At 41.4% G+C, this 17,659-nt stretch overlaps 1 protein-coding gene across 5 annotated transcripts in view; it reads right to left on the minus strand.

Annotated features, from left to right (window-relative positions):
* The window catches only part of LOC105490252 (TNF receptor superfamily member 19), a 104,451-nt gene extending 87,085 nt beyond the window's left edge, over positions 1 to 17,366 (minus strand). The window contains exon 1 of one of the 5 annotated variants that reach the window (XM_011755698.3): positions 16,861 to 17,362. The gene's annotated coding sequence lies outside the window, so the exon portion shown is untranslated. Of the gene's footprint in view, positions 1 to 9,477; positions 9,647 to 9,960; positions 10,088 to 16,860 lie in introns of those variants that run through there. The other 4 variants (XM_011755700.3, XM_011755694.3, XM_011755696.3 and 1 more) reach the window with 4 other exon arrangements.
* Positions 17,367 to 17,659: the final 293 nt, after the last annotated feature.

Here is a 17,659-nt window from a genome sequence, read left to right on the forward strand (position 1 = left end):
GAGTGAATGACCCATTTGAAGTGAATTCAAACAGCTTTTTTCACTTTTCCAGCTACTTGGTCATAACTTTTTTCCCCGCTGGCATATCTCAAAATCATCCAGCAATTACCCAGCCATGCAACTTACTGCTTGTGTAGACACAGGGTTAGGGTGAGAAGATAAAAATCACATTCTTTGAAGTGCATGCTTCAGGTTATTTCTTTTATGATACGATCTTAAATTTTTAAAAACGTATTCAGTTTTAAAAGTAAAAAATGTGTAATTTAGGTGGAATTAAAACTAATAAGAAACAACGGGGATAATGCCAAAGCATTTACACAAAATATGAGACAAAGAGATTGACAAGTCAGCCAGCACATACCATATTCGAGCGATTAGTCTGGATAGAATCATCTAGTGGGATGCTACACAAACTACTGAAAAAGACAGACAAATCATGAAGCACTTCTTAACATTGTCACTTTGATGCTACCCATTCATAAGGAGACAAAAATAGAACCCATCTCACAGGGGTGTTGTGAGGACTAACTGGGCTAATACAAAGCGCTGAGCCCAGCACCTGGAGCAGTCGCTGATGCTATTACTGCTGCTGTTGTTGAGACCACCACTTATGAGCTGTGCAACCTGGGATAAGTTCCTTAACCCTGAGTCTCAGTTTCCTCATCTCTAAATGGGGCAGACTGATAGTACCTACCTCCTGAAATTGCTGTGAGGAGTTAGTTTAACAGCTGTAAAGCACTTTCAGGAGAATTAGCTGATATAAACTGTTTCTGGCACATGATAAGTGCTATAGAAGTGTTAGCAACTATTATTGTCCTTCATGTTAATGACATTATTATGGAGGATCAAACGATCTGTTAGGATGTGACAGTCCTCGAAGACTGTAATCCATCGGACAAATAGGAGGCATCTAGGCGGCCGCAGTAAAGTGGCAGCAGCGTTTTAGCCCTCGGGACCCAGGAGCCTGCACAAGGCATCTGAAGACTAAGAATCCACCAAGAGTCTGAACCAGGCATTTATAATGTTGAGTACTGTGCTACTGCTTTAAAAAAGCACAGCTTCGGTGGCTCACGCCTGTAATCCCAGCACTTTGGGAGGCCGAGGCGGGCGGATCCCGAGGTCAGGAGATCGAGACCATCCTGGCTAACACGGTGAAACCCCATCTCCACTAAAAATACAAGAAACTAGCCGGGCGAGGTGGCGACGCCTGTAGTCCCAGCTACTCGGGAGGCTGAGGCAGGAGAATGGCGTGAACCCGGGAGGCGGAGCTTGCAGTGAGCCGAGATCGCGCCACTGCACTCCAGCCTGGGCGACAGAGCGAGACTCCGTCTCAAAAAAATAAATAAATAAAATAAAGCATAGCTTTTTAAAGCTTTCTACCACACTCTAAAGTAGACATTTATCCCCTCTGATGGAAGAGAAAACTGAAGGTCAAAGGAAACAAATACTAGAACCAGTGGAAATCAAATCCGGTTCATGCCTGGTAACTCCACAACTGGGCTCCTCAGCATCCCGCCATGCTGACCTAGGCCTGTGTCCTGACCCATCACCAGCATCCAATGACTCCTGCCATTCGGGACAGCAGGGCGACCTCAACAAAACTGATGAGAGACACATATGCAATAATACATTTAATCATGTATTTACTTATTCAACAAACATTGGTTAAACGGTCCTTAGGTGCCTGAAAGGAGGCAGGACTAGGCTAGAAGACACTACAACTTGTTCCTTCAAGGGAGCTCGCAGCTTGGCCAAAGTAGTGGTCTCCAACACACCTTTTGACATAGCCTGGCCTAGGAGTATTTTAGAAATAAACAATTTAGCTGGTGGATGGTTATAAGTGTGACCTTGAATTTCCTGAAGTGGAATGAAATTCTTTGGCATTCATAAACAGAAGGAAAATTTCATAAAATAGCTTAAGCGTTTAAGTAATAATATTTAAAATATAAATAAGGCAATCAAAAGGTTATTTATTAAAACTATTTTTAAATTCTGGACATCCAGGGTCTGGCCCAAAGACAGAAAAATGCTTTTATATGCTTCAGTGTTCTATTTATTTGGGGATGATTTAGCAAGCACAAGCCCTACAAATGACCGAGATGATGTACCATGGGTCTGGCTGCTGGGGTTTTACAGTTTGCCAAAACCTCCAGTCTCCACAGCATCTGTAACAGCCTAGCATGCATTTCTTGGAGGACATGTGCAGAGAAACTGGCCTCACATAGGCACTAGGGAGAAGACTAAGGATGCCTGGTTTACTGTATTCCACGAGCATGAAACGGCGGCCTCACTATCTGCTATTCAACGACAATACGCAGCTTGGCAGTATCCGGAGCATGCAAAGAGGGGACACGAACCCCAAGTGCAGAGCGGGGAAACATGCCGTTCAGCTGCACACAGAGTGGCTGCTTCTCGAAGCTGCTCAGCCTGCTCGTTTGAGTGAATGGTAACTAACACGGATGTGTCCTAATTGGCCTCCCTCTAAGATAAATCCAATAAGTGTTACAATGCACACCCCTTCTGCCTTCTTGTCCAAAATCATGAACACCTGTGCTAGTGTGTCACCACGCAGAGACAGGGGAGCACTGCTGGGGAGGAGCAGCTCCGGGCTTCATCTCTGATTGGCTGGGCGGACCCCTGGATCTCAAACCACAGTGACTGCTTCCACCAGCAGATCCCTCAACTGTCCCTTCCTCTACAGTGCCTGCCCCCGGCCTGTCACAGGCCTTCTGGAATCCCCTTAAATCTGCATCAGCACCTCTTCTTTCTGCTTCCACAGCACGCTGGACTTCCACTCACTGCATAACTACCTGGTTACTTCTCTCTCTTTCTAGCCTTTTTGTTTCACCTGGTCAGCATTTATTTTCTTTAGTCACTGCAACACTTAATCTTTAAAATTTGCTTTCAATAATAAAACTGAAGAATGTTCTTGAAAAATTAGACAATCTGACAGCCCTGAGTCCCACATCAAGGTAACATGAGCTAGAGCTAACGATTAGTTGTCCCTCACATGGAAGGACATGTTCTTTAGTGCACTAGTCTCCACCACTCCCCACGGTCACACTGGGCTCCCTTCCCTCATTTTATCACCAACCTAGCAACTGGAGTTGACCACCAATCAAATAAGGTTTGAGGGCTTAATGACAAAAGCTTTGATTTCACTATAGAACTGTAACTCACAATATGTGCCCAATGCATGCTAAGTGAAGAAAGGAATTCAGTCATTAGGGATAAGAGTTTACTTCTCAGAGTTCTAAGGGACAAAATAATATATGTGAAAAATCTGAGCAAATATAACCTGAGGTTGAAATGCGAGTCACTGTGGTAGAACAAATCCAGGGCAGAACCCCATTTCTTGAAGACAGTGCTCTAATATAGACCAGAATCACTAAGGAGGAAGAATGGTGATAATCAGAAAGAAAATTATCTTACAATCAGTAACCTTTCTGAGAATCATCTATATTTTTGATGGTGCAAATGACCAAAACATACATGCTTTGTAAGAATTCTAATAATCTGGATACTCTTTTTTTCAGAATAAATTATTTAATTTTCTTTTTTTCCTATCTCTTAAAAGCTATTTATTATCCAACAGATACAGCGCATGCAATTGGTAACAGTTTTCATCTAAAAAACTGTATTCACACTATATAATGAAACTATAGTCAACTCATACGCTTTTTCTAATATGTAATAAGATGAAACATTTTTAAAATGTCAACATTAAACTGGCAGTTTTACAATTTATAAACCAGCACTGAAATAAAGTCAATGCTATAAATATAGCCTTTGGCATTTTAATGGCACAACATAATCACGAGTGACTTAGAAATACTGCCAGTCCCACAGGCAAAGAGAATAAGACATTAATTAGAAATTTAGAGTAGTGCTATTTCCAAACAAAACAATAACCCCCGGCTTCTAGCTATTCTGTATCTTAGCCTTCAATCTCACTATATTCGGAAAATCATTCTTCTTACATAATAGTTGGCAGACCTCTTTGTAGCCTAGGAACTTACAAAGGTGTGCTGTGATAAGAATACACATATTGTTATTGGCTGGGAAATGAGAACGGTTTCTCTTTTTCAAATTATAAGGCATTTTCTACTAAAAATCCTAAAAGCTTAAAAATTTTCTGCTGCCAAATACAGTATCTCCAATTCTCCCAAAGTTCAAAACAGTAAGGGCCTCTATTAGGCTCCTAATTTTTTTTTTTTTAATAAAACTTAACCTAGATCCAGCAATCCCACTGCTGGGTATCTACCCAGGGGAAAAGAATTCATTATACGAAAAAGATACTTGCACACGCATGTTTATAGCAGCACAATTCGTAGCTGCAAAAATATGTAACCAGCCCAAATGCCCATCAATCAATGAGTGGCTAAAAAAAAACTGTGGGGTATATATGTATGTGTATATATATACACACATATATATATATGACGGAATACTACTCAGCCATAAAAAGGAATGAATTAATGGCATTCACAGCAACCTGGATGGGACTGGAGATTATTATTCAAAGTGAAGTAACTCAGGAATGGAAAACCAAACATCATATGTTCTTACTCAAAAGTGGGAGCTAAGCTATGAGGATGCAAAGGCATAAAAATGATACAATGGACTTTGGGGACTTGGAGGGAAAAGGTGGAGGGGGATGAGGGATGAAAGGCTACAAACTGGGTTCAGCATATACTGCCCAGGTGATGGGTATACCAAAATCTCACAAATCACTGCTAAAGAACTTACTCATGTAACCACACACCACCTGTTCCCCCAAACCCTAAGGATACAAAGAAAAAACAAATAAAAATAAAAACGACAACAAAAAATAACCCAGTGCAGGGTTTTCTGAGACTAATTCTTTTTATTTCTCTAAGTTGTAAATTTTATCATCTTTGCATTAGGAAAATCACTGTCAGAATTCTCAAAATGTTCAGTCAACAAGCATATTGTAACTAATGTGCTTTTCCCAAAATTCATGAATGTTTCTCTACCCTAAAATACAAATGGAACAATGGTAGCATCAGAGACTAAGGGGACCTCAAACATCTACACAGATTTTCTTACAAGAATTGTGCATACCCATCTCTCAAACACAGCTGTTTAAAGTTTTATTTTAGAAGGAAGTCTGGATAGATTCCAAAACCACTCTTTACACCATCTGTGTTCTTCTGCAGTGTTAAGTAGCCCCTATTATTTCCCGGTTTCCCCATATGTGACCAATCCAAGCTGACCAAAGAGCTGCTAAGTAACATTCAGTCTTCAGATACACAAGTTCCTTTGTCTTCTGTAATTGCTGAAGGGTAGTTGTTCTCTTTTTAAAACCCAGGTTTTAAAACTTTAGTTTTAAAAAAGTACGTATTATGTGACATGTGGACTAGAAGATAACCCAATACTATTTAAACATCTTACTTTTAAATGTAAACATTTTAGATACATAAAATAGCAGGAGCTCATTACTCAACCACTAAATCATGAAAAAAAATTCTGTTCGTACCCACTTTAATTTTATTTTTCTTCACCTAGAGGGCTACTTTATCATTTTTTTTTTTTTTTGGTCCAACATTTTTAGCCATTGGAGTGATGACAATTAAATCCACAAATGAACTATTATGGCCTACTTATTTGAATATCTAAAATACAACATCTGGTCACACCATTGTTGGTGAAGATTTGGAGCATTCGAACTCTCATACACTGTTACTAGAAATGAAAGTGTAACAACCACTTTGGAAAACAATTTGGACATTTCTTAAAATGTTAAGCACACATCTTTAATATTACCTAGACATTCTTCTCCCAATATTTTGGAAAGTAAACTTTCCTACAAAAAGTTGCACATGAATGTGCATAGCAGTTTTATATATAATAGCTAACAACTGAAAATAACCATGTGTCCATAAACAAGTCAAGAAATAAGTTATGGTGCATGCAATGGAATACTAGTCAGCAATAAAAATTATTTAACTTTTGATACCTGTAATAATACGGATGAATCTCAAAATAATTATTGTGAGTGAAAGAAGCCAGACCCCTCCTCCCAAAATGACATACTATACGATTACATGTATATGAAATTCTAGAAAATGCAAACTGATACATAACGACAAAGCAGATCAGAGGTTGTCAGGGGTGTGAAGAGGGCAAGGAAATATGGAAGAAAGGGATTACAACGAGCTGTAAGGAAACTTTTGGGTGTGTTTTATGTGTTCACCATCAGGATTGTGTTGGCAGTTTCACAGTATGTCAAAGCTTACCTAATTATAAATTTAAATATATGCCACTTACTATATGTCAATCAATCTCACTAAGGGTATTAGTTTTGTTGAATTTCAGTTGACATGTAACAATTGTAATATTTATCAGAGACAGTGATATTTTAATATATGTATACAATGTGTAATGATCAAATCTGGGTAATTCACATATGTATCATCTCAAATCTTTATTTTTATTTATTTATTTATTTATTTTGAGATGGAGTCTCGCACTGTCGCCCAGGCTGGAGTGCAGTGCTGTGATCTTGGCTCACTGCAAGCTCCGCCTCCCAGGTTCACGCCATTCTCCTGCCTCAGCCTCCTGAGTAGCTGGGACTACAGGCGCCGCCACCACACCCGGCTAATTTTGTGTGTGTGTGTGTGTTTTCAGTAGAGACAGGGTTTCACCATGTTAGCCAGGATGGTCTCGATCTCCTGACCTCGTGATCCGCCCGCCTCAGCCTCCTAAAGTGCTGGGATTACAGACCTGAGCCACCGCACCAGGCATCAAATCTTTATTTTTTCCTTATGTTGGGAACATTGAAAATCCTCTTCCAGATTTTTGAAAATATACAACAAATTGTTAACTATATTCACCCGACAATGCTACAGAACACTAGAATGTATTCCTTCTATCTAGTTGTAATTTTGTATCCATTAACGAACCTGTCCCTATCCATTCCTCTCCTCTTCACTAGAAGGTTACTTTTAAAAGCCTGTGAATACTTAACAATCAGCTGCCACAAGACAAATATATTTAACATTTAACTGTTCCCTGGCTCTCTTATCACATAGGCAGCTGTCAATGTATTTACTGGGGGTGTGTTTTATTCAAGTGGGCATTCGTATTCAATCTGTAGTCAACACAAATAGAATATGCTGGCCTTTTCCAGACTTTTTAATGTTTGACTTTAAATATTGATTCATCAGTTTTAAAAGGGCTTTGGCTTTTTTCACGTACTAAAGATGCCTGCAGTTTTTGTTTGAATCGTGTTAATTTTAGAGGGGTAGAATTGGCCACAGGTGATTGAGTTAAGCACAGGTTCAGAGGTTGCAATAGGTAAAAAAAAAGAGACTCAAATTCTTTTTATGTTAGCAGAATTCCTCACTTATGTTTAAAAAGTCTCCAACATGCCCTAAATTCATGTAACAGAACTATAACTAGGAAATTAAGCACAGCATGTGACAATACATGTCGCAATCAATTTTCCATTATAAAATATATGTAAAAAGCCTATTATCATCTGAAGTTAAAAAGAAGTTCTGTTCCTTTAAAAAAAAAATCTCTTTTACAGCTACTTTTACATGTGAGCAATGTTCCTTATTCAGTCTTCTGGATAGAAAAGGCACATCAACAGCCAGGCGCGGTGGCTCAAGCCTGTAATCCCAGCACTTGGGGAGGCCAAGGCGGGCGGATCACAAGGTCAGGAGATCGAGACCATCCTGGCTAACACGGTGAAACCCCCGTCTCTACTAAAAATACAAAAAAATTAGCCGGGTGTGGTGGCGGCACCTGTAGTCCCAGCTACTCAGGAGGCTGAGGCAGGAGAATGGCGTGAACCCGGGAGGCGGAGCTTGCAGTGAGCCGAGATCGCACCACTGTGCTCCAGCCTGGGCGACAGAGCGAGACAGCGTCCCAAAACAAAAAAAGAAAAGGCACATCGACATTGCAATTTCAAGTGCATAAGGCTCTTCATGTGTCCGTAACTGCATATTCAAGATCCAGCCTGGACTCCAGTTGTAAGACACACTCCGGCCAAAGAAACACATAACTTTCATGATTGTTCTGAAAATACGAACACCACCTCTCAGAGTTAGCACTTCTTGGAAAAAAGTTTCCTAAAGTCAATAAAGCCATGTGGCTTTGGTAATAAAGTAGGTGTGGTAAGACATAGATTAAAAAGTAAAGAACTTAACAGAGCTCATGATAATGCTTCCTGCATTGATGCCAAGGCTATATTTTCCAAATGAAAATGCATTTCTATGTTTTGTTTTACTTTCAGAACAATATGACAAATGTTATGCAAAGAAGCTTTCTTTTTAAGTACTCACATCTCTGTGAATGTCAAAAATTGTCTTCCACACTAGGACTCAATCAATTCTCACCCCTCCAGTTCTATACCTTTCAATTAGATAATAAGCACTGCCTAGAATTTTTAAGACTACATGAAAGCAGGGTTGGCAAAAACGCCTAAGGTGAAACTGCACCACAGAAAACGTACTGACTAAATCCTGAAGTAGCGCAGTGTAATCCTCCCTTTTGCATCTAAGTATCTGAGCATGAAATGACAACACTATAAAATATCTTTTGCATGAGGCATGTTTAACAATAACTGTTTCCTGTTTACATAAAGAAACTTTTGTAGTCAAAGAAACTGTCATTGGAGTAAAAACTACATCTTCATGCATATCTTGGGTTAAACTGTTTTAGTTAAAAGAAACACTGAACAGTGGTGATGGTTTTGTATGCAAATTGAGTCCTTTATTAAAACGCAAAAAAATGACACAGATTTCTTGCAATCGTGAACGGAGACTGGATGACTAGTGCACTACCATCAAAACAGATCACAGAATTCTGATCCGCCAAACTTGATCTCCAGGAGTATATTCGGCAAATTTCTGTTGCATGAGATGGCATTAGAACACTGACACGCATTGGAAGAGCTGGCTTTCTCCCTCCGTACATCTCTCACAGGCTCTACTCATCAAAGTACTAATGAATCCTGCTGAACTCTAAGGAACTCTTTCCCGCAGAAGGAATGTACCCTGGGCCGTTCACAGACAACGCTCTCCCGCCGCCGGCGCTGGCCCGGGATGCGGCCCCGAGACTCCTGCAGCCGCGCGCTGGCTCAGGGACCTCCGCAGGACGCGGGCGGGCGCCGGGGCCGGGTCGAACTGGGGCAGAGTGACAGGCTCCCAGTCGTGAGCCTCACAAGCAGATCTTTCTATTTACAATATCCCGGAGAGGAGTCCGGGTCGCGTCGCTCGCACCGCCCGCGGGGACCCGGCGTGAATTCACACGCTCCCTCCCGCCGCCTCGCCGCCTGTCACGGCCCCGGGACCCGGTCACCCCTCCGGGGGTTCCCTTCGCCGCGCAGTGCTCCTCCCTCCCTCGGGCAGCCGCCTTCTTTCCCCGCTCCCACCCAGCGGGGATCCACCAGGGCGAGGGCTGAAGACCTCGCAGGACGCCGCGCGCCCGGGACAGCGAAGCACCTACCTTCCCAGCCACCTGGGAGGTTGCAGGTCCGGGCCGGAGCCCGAGGCTCAGGACGCGCGGAGCCGTTCTGGTTAAGGCGCAGGGCGCCGGGCTGCTTGGGGGTCCAACCCAGCGTGCACGCCGCGCACCTCCCGGCGCCGGGCTCCGCGCTCTCCCGTAGCCCGGCAACGGCCGCCACCCCCGAGCCCCGCCCACCAGGAGCCCCGCCCTCCCCGTGGCCCTCGCCGTGGCTCCGCCCCCTCCCAGAGCCCCGCCCCCAGGCTCTCCGCTGTGCCTCCGCCCAGCCCCCACTGCGTCCACGGGCCAGCTCTGCAGTCGGGGTCTTCGGAGGCCCCCATCCCGCGGCTGCTGGAGCGGATGAGTGTGAGGCTGACTGGGGGCTTGGGGATGGGGGACCGGAGACCACCAAGAACAGGGCTGTGTTGGGAGACTTTCCTTCAGAGCAGAGAGGGAGGCTTCCTTTCCGCCCCGGGTGTTCCCCACCTTTCAGCCTTTCCCGCGTGGGTCCGCATCCCACCCAGAGGGGATACGGCGGCCAGGTCTGCGCTGCTGCGCCTGAGATCAGGTCGGCCGAGGTCGCACCTCGGGTCCCCTCCGGCAGGGACTCGCCGGGTGCGCGTTCCCACGGACGCCTCCCGGGGAAGTCCGGGGAAGCCCGAGTTCGCCTCCTGCAGGCCTGGAGGCGCTCGGCCCGAGGCGGCCGCACCCTTCTGTGTACTTTCTTCTTCAAGGAGTTAAAAACACTTTAAGAGAAGGGGCATATTGTGTTCCGATTTGCATCTCTGACAGTATCAGTCATTCAAATAAATGTTCAACCAATGCTTTCTGAGTGGAATTGAATCTACCAGCTCAGGAACTACCTTCTCTGACTTCAACCAAATGTTCTTCTCTCTGACCTCCTTTTGCCCTTAGAGACAGTAACACATTACCGAGTTCATTAGTTCTTGAATCATTTCATGTGTTTTGACAGATTTTCCCAGTTAGCCTGTTAGCTCATAATAGAGAGAGAACCTGTTGTTAGCCTGCATGGGCTTGGGATCTGACAATCTGGTCCCAGTGCCAACCTGTTCATTCACTAGTTGCATGACTTTGGAAAAGTTACTTCACCTCTCTAAGCTTCTGGTTCTCCATCTGTAAAATGAGTTGCTTCATTGGTGGTAGTTAAGTATTAACAGATAAGGTATTTAAGTACGTAGGCCAATGCCTGACACTCACTAAATAGCCATTCTTAGGAGCAATATATCCTCTTAACAATGCCTAGCATCAATCAATAAATGATCATTGACGGTGAGGAAAAGGACATTGAACCTCGGCACTCCAGCTGTTAGATTCATCTAATTCTTTAAAGAGACTCATTAAGTTAAACACAGTTGGCCCTCCACATGCACGGATTTCACATCATGTATTCAACCAACTGCAGATTGAAAGTATTTGAAAAAAAAAGAATAGTTGTGTCTGTACTGAACATGTACACTTTATTTTGTCATTATTCCCTAAACAACTATGTACATAGCATTGACATTGTATTAGATATTATAAGTAATCCAGAGATGATTCAAAGCATATGCAAATTTATACCATTTTTTGTAAGGGACTTGAGCATCTGCAGATTTTGGTATCCAAGAGGGTGTCCTGAAAGCAGTCCCCCTCAGATGCTGAGGGAACACCATAGTTCCCACTTACCTTCATTTGAGTGTTACGTGATTTGGAGACAGTGTCTGAACAAAAACTCAGGCACACAATTGAGCACCATGGTAGTATAAAAAGAATTCTGTTGGCAGGGTACGGTGGCTCACGTTTGTAATCCCGGCACTTTGGAAGGCCGAGGCAAGCGGATCAGCTGAGGTCCGGAGTTTGGGACCAGCCTGGCCAACATGGCGAAACCCCATCTCTATAAAGATACAAAAATTAGCTGGGCGTGATAGCAGGCATCTGTGATCGCAGCTACTAGGGAGGCTGAGGCAGGAGAATCACTTGAACCCAGGAGGCAGAGATTGCAATGAGCCGAGATCACGCTACTGCACTCCAGCCTGGGTGACAGAGTAAGACTCGGTCTCAAAAAAAAAAAATTCTGTGATCCTTAGGCTCATGCAAAATGAAACTGGATGCTTGTAATTAGGACTGGGAGCATTTTACTTCCTTTAAAACACTGCATATCATTAATGGGTTAAAATTTTTACGGGAAAAGCCAAATTGCTGCAACGATCTTGATAGAGGTGTTTGTTTTTAAGATTTATGTTAAAGGTTAGTTTTCTGAAGACAGTTTTAGCAATATCTGAGCTGATACAAAGTGCATTTGTTTAAAATATTTTTCCCCAAAAGTTGAACTGAGGAAACTTGAAAAACGCCTTGAAAAAATAGTTTCAGTGATAAACTAGCTCTCTGGAAGCAAAGCTAATGAAAAATTGCCTGACTTCTAGTCATTTCTAGTGTAAATCACTATGCCTTGGGGAAGAAATGGAATAGAATGCAAGCTACAAGAGAATATGAAATTTTGTGTCTTTGATTTACAGTGTTCAGCACATAGTAGGTTCTCATTAAAAATTTGTTGGATGAATTAGTAATTGAGAGTGAAAATCTCAAAGGGTAATAAAGTTTTCCAAATACAGTTAAGAAAATAAGTGGAGGAGGAGCCCCCAAGACCTAGCTATTTAAGTAATTGCCAATACCCACTACTGCCAATTATACACTGTCAGCATGCGGCTGGGGGAGCACTGTAAGGCCAATGCCCAGTGACTTCCTGAATGTCACACACCAAGTTAATTAACAAAGCTGGAATCAGAATCTGGGCTTTCTGTGTCTTAACATAATCTTTGCCATACCATGGGTGCATAAACCAATATATATAAAAAACCCAGGGAGGCTATTTTTATATAATTTATATAATGTGGAGCTCAAGACACTTACAGAGCAAAGTTGTTACAAGTTGCAGCACTTGCACTGATACAATGAGTTTGTGATATCTTGGCCCTGAGCACCTCATTGGCTAGACCCTTTTCATGAGTTTGATGAGGGATGAGACAGGCCATTGACTCTCCTTCTCTCCTTCCTGATAAACATGGTGGACTCCCCTACCTAGGGCTGGCTTAAGGCCAGACTGGCTGAGCAGCAACCCATGGTGCTAAGCTATGGAGCCACCAAAGCATGGGGAGCATTTAACAGAATGGAGAAAATTATCCTTATCAGAACTCCTCGCAAAGAGAGTGGGTTATGTTGGAAGGAATGGTTTTACGAAGACAGTTGAAACCCCCACCTGACTTGTCCTTCTCCTTCTCATCAAAGAGAAAATTTAAGTCACAAAGGAGGGTGTTAAACTACCTACTTCATCTAAAGAAGTGAGTATTGATTTTGGCAAATGAGTGGGTTTGAGCTAACAACGTTGGAGCCAAAACTGAATGACTAGTGACAGTAGAGGAGAAATTAAAGCACAGCCACCACGGAGCCTCCCTCTGCCCTCCCATCATAGAGCTCACCCAGGCGGACAATGTTTTAAAGAACCACCCTTTAAAGGGGACCAAATCACTCATTCTTCCAGGGTGGCTTGGACTGGCCTTGCCATCACAGAAAGAGAATCCAACTAAACCAATGCCGGATGGCTGAGTTCAGTTCACTCCTGAAGCACAGGGAGAGCAGATTATGCCTTCATGGCTTAGGGAGGTCCTTTATGGCCAACATGGCAGAAAATACTATTAAAAATATCTAATAGTTCTTACAATATATATAAAATCAAAAAAAAAAAAACTGGAGCCCACATTTTTGGCCAAAATTTTGGCTATAATGTTTGCTGACAGTCAAGTTCAGCTTTGTGTAATTCTTGTAAGAGAAAGAATGAACTGCGTAGCCCCGGAATGAAAAAAATGTAGACCACAATGCTGCCACTGAATTATTCCTATAATCTTGCACATGGTATTTATCCTTGCACAAGTACTTAATATATATTATTGAATCAATTGATAATGAGTGAATTAATACATATTAGGTCATGTTAGTAATAATCGTGTTTACATAGGAATCATAAAGAGGGTGATAAGCCCTATTATGAGGGCAGCTGTTTGGCCATGAGAGTCCTGTATTTGTATAAAATTTTATCAATAACTAAATTAAAATTTTTCACACAAGATATATATATACACACACACACACACACATATATGTATTTTTTGAGACGGAATCTCACTCTGTTACCCAGGCTGGAGTGCAGTGGTGCAATCTCAGCTCACTGAAAGCTCCGCCTCCCGGGTTCTCGCCATTCTCCTGCCTCAGCCTCCCGAGTAGCTGGGACTACAGGCGCTCGCCACCATGCCCGGCTAATTTTTTGTATTTTTAGTAAAGACGGGGTTTCACTGAGTTAGCCAGGATGGTCTCGATTTCCTGACCTCATGATCCACCTGCCTCAGCCTCCCCACGTGCTGGGATTACAGGCACGAGCCACCATGCCCGGCCCCAAGATATATTTTTTTTCAAGGAAGAAAAATAAAGAGTGAATGAAAACATGCTCAAGATTCTTAACATAACCAAACATGATATGAAACACATATCATATCATGTTTGAAATGCACATTGCGTTTGTCAACTGAAATGTCACAAAATCCCACTGGGAATTTCCCTGGAGGAAAATTGACATTAAATTATTAATTTTTTTGTGGATGCCATTGGCATCTTCTAAGAAAACATCAATTCCTTCAAAACACACAAAGATGTGTTGACATAACGCCAAACTCCTGTATACACATACACACAGAGACAAACACACAAATACATATATAATTCCACATTGCATTGATGCATTAAACTTTTTGTGCAAATTATTTTACTTGTTAAATTATGGGTAGCAGTTACTGTGTTTAGACAGCTTAGAAGTCCAGAAGCAGAAGGAACAGTTGGGAAATAATCGGACTAATCCAGCTGACTGACATACCTATCATGGAAACAAAAAAATGCACTCCAATAGGAAGTGGCTGTCTTTAGTTTTCCAACTAACATTGTTGTTTGATGAGCTACAGGGTGCATTTGTTTGAGCAGTTGTTGGAAAGCAGACCCCGCATGGTAGACTGGAAACAACATTGGACTAGAAGTGGGAAAATCAGCCATGTGACCTTGTTAAGATAGGGACATTCATTTTCTATAGCCTCAGTTTCCTCATCTGTAAAATGGCCATAAAAATTCCAATCCTGCTTATTTCATAAAGATGATGTGGTCAACACCCTCACTTCACACATGAGAAAACCCTCTTGAGGTCATACAGCTAATTGGTGACAGTATCAGGACTCAACAAGAAAGTCTTTTGAAGACTTGGACTTTGTGTGGTCACAGAGCTGCCACTGAAGCAACAGATAGGAAAGTGCTTTGAAAAAATGTCACATAAGGGTTTCGTTAAGTAGAAGTAATAGGATTATATCTGCCCGTCATTTTGTGGCAATTAATTAGGAAATGCCTTTTGAGACTGTACCTGTACCTTCAGATATAACCATCTTTCTTTTAAAATCAAATACACTCTGTTTCATTTCTCAACAATGACACAAGAAGTAAACAATTAACTGAATTAATTCAAACACTGAAGTGGATTTTCAAGGACTTGACTTGCCCAAGCTAGTTTTCTACAAAGCCTAAATTAATCAGATAATTACTAATTCTCCCCTTTGTTTAGTGCTGAGGAGAGCTTGTATTTGTTAAAATGATCCTAGCAGCAGAATAAACATTCATTTAAAATTTTTTTAGATCCCAAATCTGAACTAAATGAGCAAGTTTTCAAACACACTATTTCTTTAGGCACCGTCTCCAGTCATTGTTTTAAAAGGTTAATTTTCTTTATCTGAATGTGAACACTAATACCACTTTTGTGATTAAAAGGAAGATTTTAAGCAAACAAATTTTTAAAAAATCAAACTAAACCGATATTGCAAGATATTGTGAACATGATTCGTTGTATTCTTAGAGAAAAACAAAAAAGCAAATGCCTCTCCTGGCATGACTAAAAATAACAGTTAAATCTTTAAGATTAAATTATTACTGACACACTTTAAAAATATTATCAGTTTAGCCTGGCTTTAAATAACCTCCACTTAACAACTAGTAAAGTTTTAAAATTAAGTAAACAATGCTAATTACCCTCCTAGTATCAAGAGGAAAGTGTAGAAAGTAATTTGATTAATTGACTCTGAAAAATTAATTACATATGAAATGAGACTCATTAGACGTTTCCTGTTTCATCAGAATTTCAGACTAAAGGATAACTAGTCTTATCACTTATGGTTTCTTTGTGGTTCAGCTAGCATCAAATAGACTTGTGATAATAATTAAATCTTTTGCCCAGATAGATTTAGGACTAGAACACACACACACACACACACACACACACAAACCATTGCGAACGAAGTAACAGTGTTACTTTTCCACTGTATTTAGTTCTTATATTTCACTGTAAAGATTTTGCTCTGTGTGCCTGTGAGCGTGAGTGTGTGTGTATCATGAACTGACAAAGAAATAACAGTTAACTTCCAAATTCAGTACAGCAATATAATTTGGTTTTGTCATGTTGGGCATTAGCTAAAGTGAAAATGTGACTGAAATACTTTATGTAACATAATAACTGTTGATTACTCAGTTTTCATAAACAGTTGGCAAATTTTAACTTACAACAGCTGTCACTATAAATGTAAAGTAAATGTTAATTTAGGAATATTAACCTTGTGAATGTTTCTGAAAATAAGGCTTATGCTATTTCCAAAGGTTATAGAAAACCACTAGAGTATTTTTAGCCAAACTTAGTGCAACTTTATCCTCACTGTTTTTAAATTCTTCAGTTTTACACATAAAAGGCTTTAATCATACTTGAATGGTTTTTCAGTGATTCCCTTGGGTGTACAAACTGCATAAGGAAATATATTTGATAGATTTACATCTTGGAAGTGAGAGAATAAATAAACTAAAGAAACAGTATTGCCAGAGATACATTTTACTCTTTTATGTAAGAAAACAAAGAAAGCATTTTCAACAAGCAAAGTTGCACTGACTGTTTACTAAATAAGGTAACCCATAAATACTTAGAGCAATTATAGCTCACAGATCTCAGGGGCTGAAGTACTGGTTGCATGCTAAAGTTAGCACTGTTCTGTTTTGTCCTGTTTGTATAACTCATTTCCAAGTAAAATTTGCATGACAGACGGCAAACTCTCTTGTACAAACTACTAAAACTTGCCTCAAGTTCCATAGTTACTCTGATACACACATTCAGCATCATGTAGTATTCAGTTGTATAAATGCTTTCTAAAAAATTAATTAAAACCATTCTTTTCTCAGAACACATGCAAAAAATGCAGTGAAAGCTACAACAAAACTTAAAACAGAGTACCTGCAACACGCTGAGCTCTTTGCAGTACTTACCCGTTCGACAACTTAGTTTCTCCTGGCAGCACTTCTATGCCAAATGCTTCTACCTTCCCAAAAATGTATGTCAGCACAAGCCCAGACGAAACTTCAAATCCAGGAAAATAAAATTAACCATGCAGATCAAAGGCAGACGAGCAGGGAGATGAAATGCCTGTAATCTGATCAGTGATCAGTTGCTGAACATCAAAGGCAGGGCTGAGTTTATATATATGCATGGATATCAAGAGAGTTCACTTTTAGCAGGTAGTTACCCTCCCGCCTCCTAGTCCACACAGTCTTTGTTAAACATGGATCACGTTGTTTTCCTCCTCTTTTTTGCAATAAGGCAATGCTAGTAATTCTCCCTTGCTTGGGCTGAGTGGCTGGATCTGTAGCTTTTTTGGTTCCCAAGCTGTGTTGTGGACTGTGTGTTGGAAGCTTTTCCTAGTGCCAGCGGGTTCTGCTTTATCCCTTTCATCTCGCTGAACTGCAGATCCCATGACATCATTCAGCGCCGTGGGACTGGTAGGAGAGCTATAATTCAGCCTGTGGGGGAGTAAAGCTCCAGAGAAGCCAGCGTTTGGCTGATTTCTAATCACGTTAGACTATTGTGCCTCACACAGGACAGTTTCTGTTATCTGTCTCCCAGCTGGAAAGGACAGCAACTGCTGCTGGATGCTTCTTGGGTGATAAGATCCCTGATGGTTGGAAGTGCCAAATGACAGCATTTAATTGCCTCTTCGCTGATAAAAATCACAATTTCCTACAGAGACTGGGTGTCAAACATCCAGCATAGTTAAATAGCACTATGGGA

The sequence above is a fragment of the Macaca nemestrina genome, chromosome 16, assembly GCF_043159975.1.
Source record: "Macaca nemestrina isolate mMacNem1 chromosome 16, mMacNem.hap1, whole genome shotgun sequence".
Lineage (NCBI taxonomy): Eukaryota > Metazoa > Chordata > Mammalia > Primates > Cercopithecidae > Macaca > Macaca nemestrina.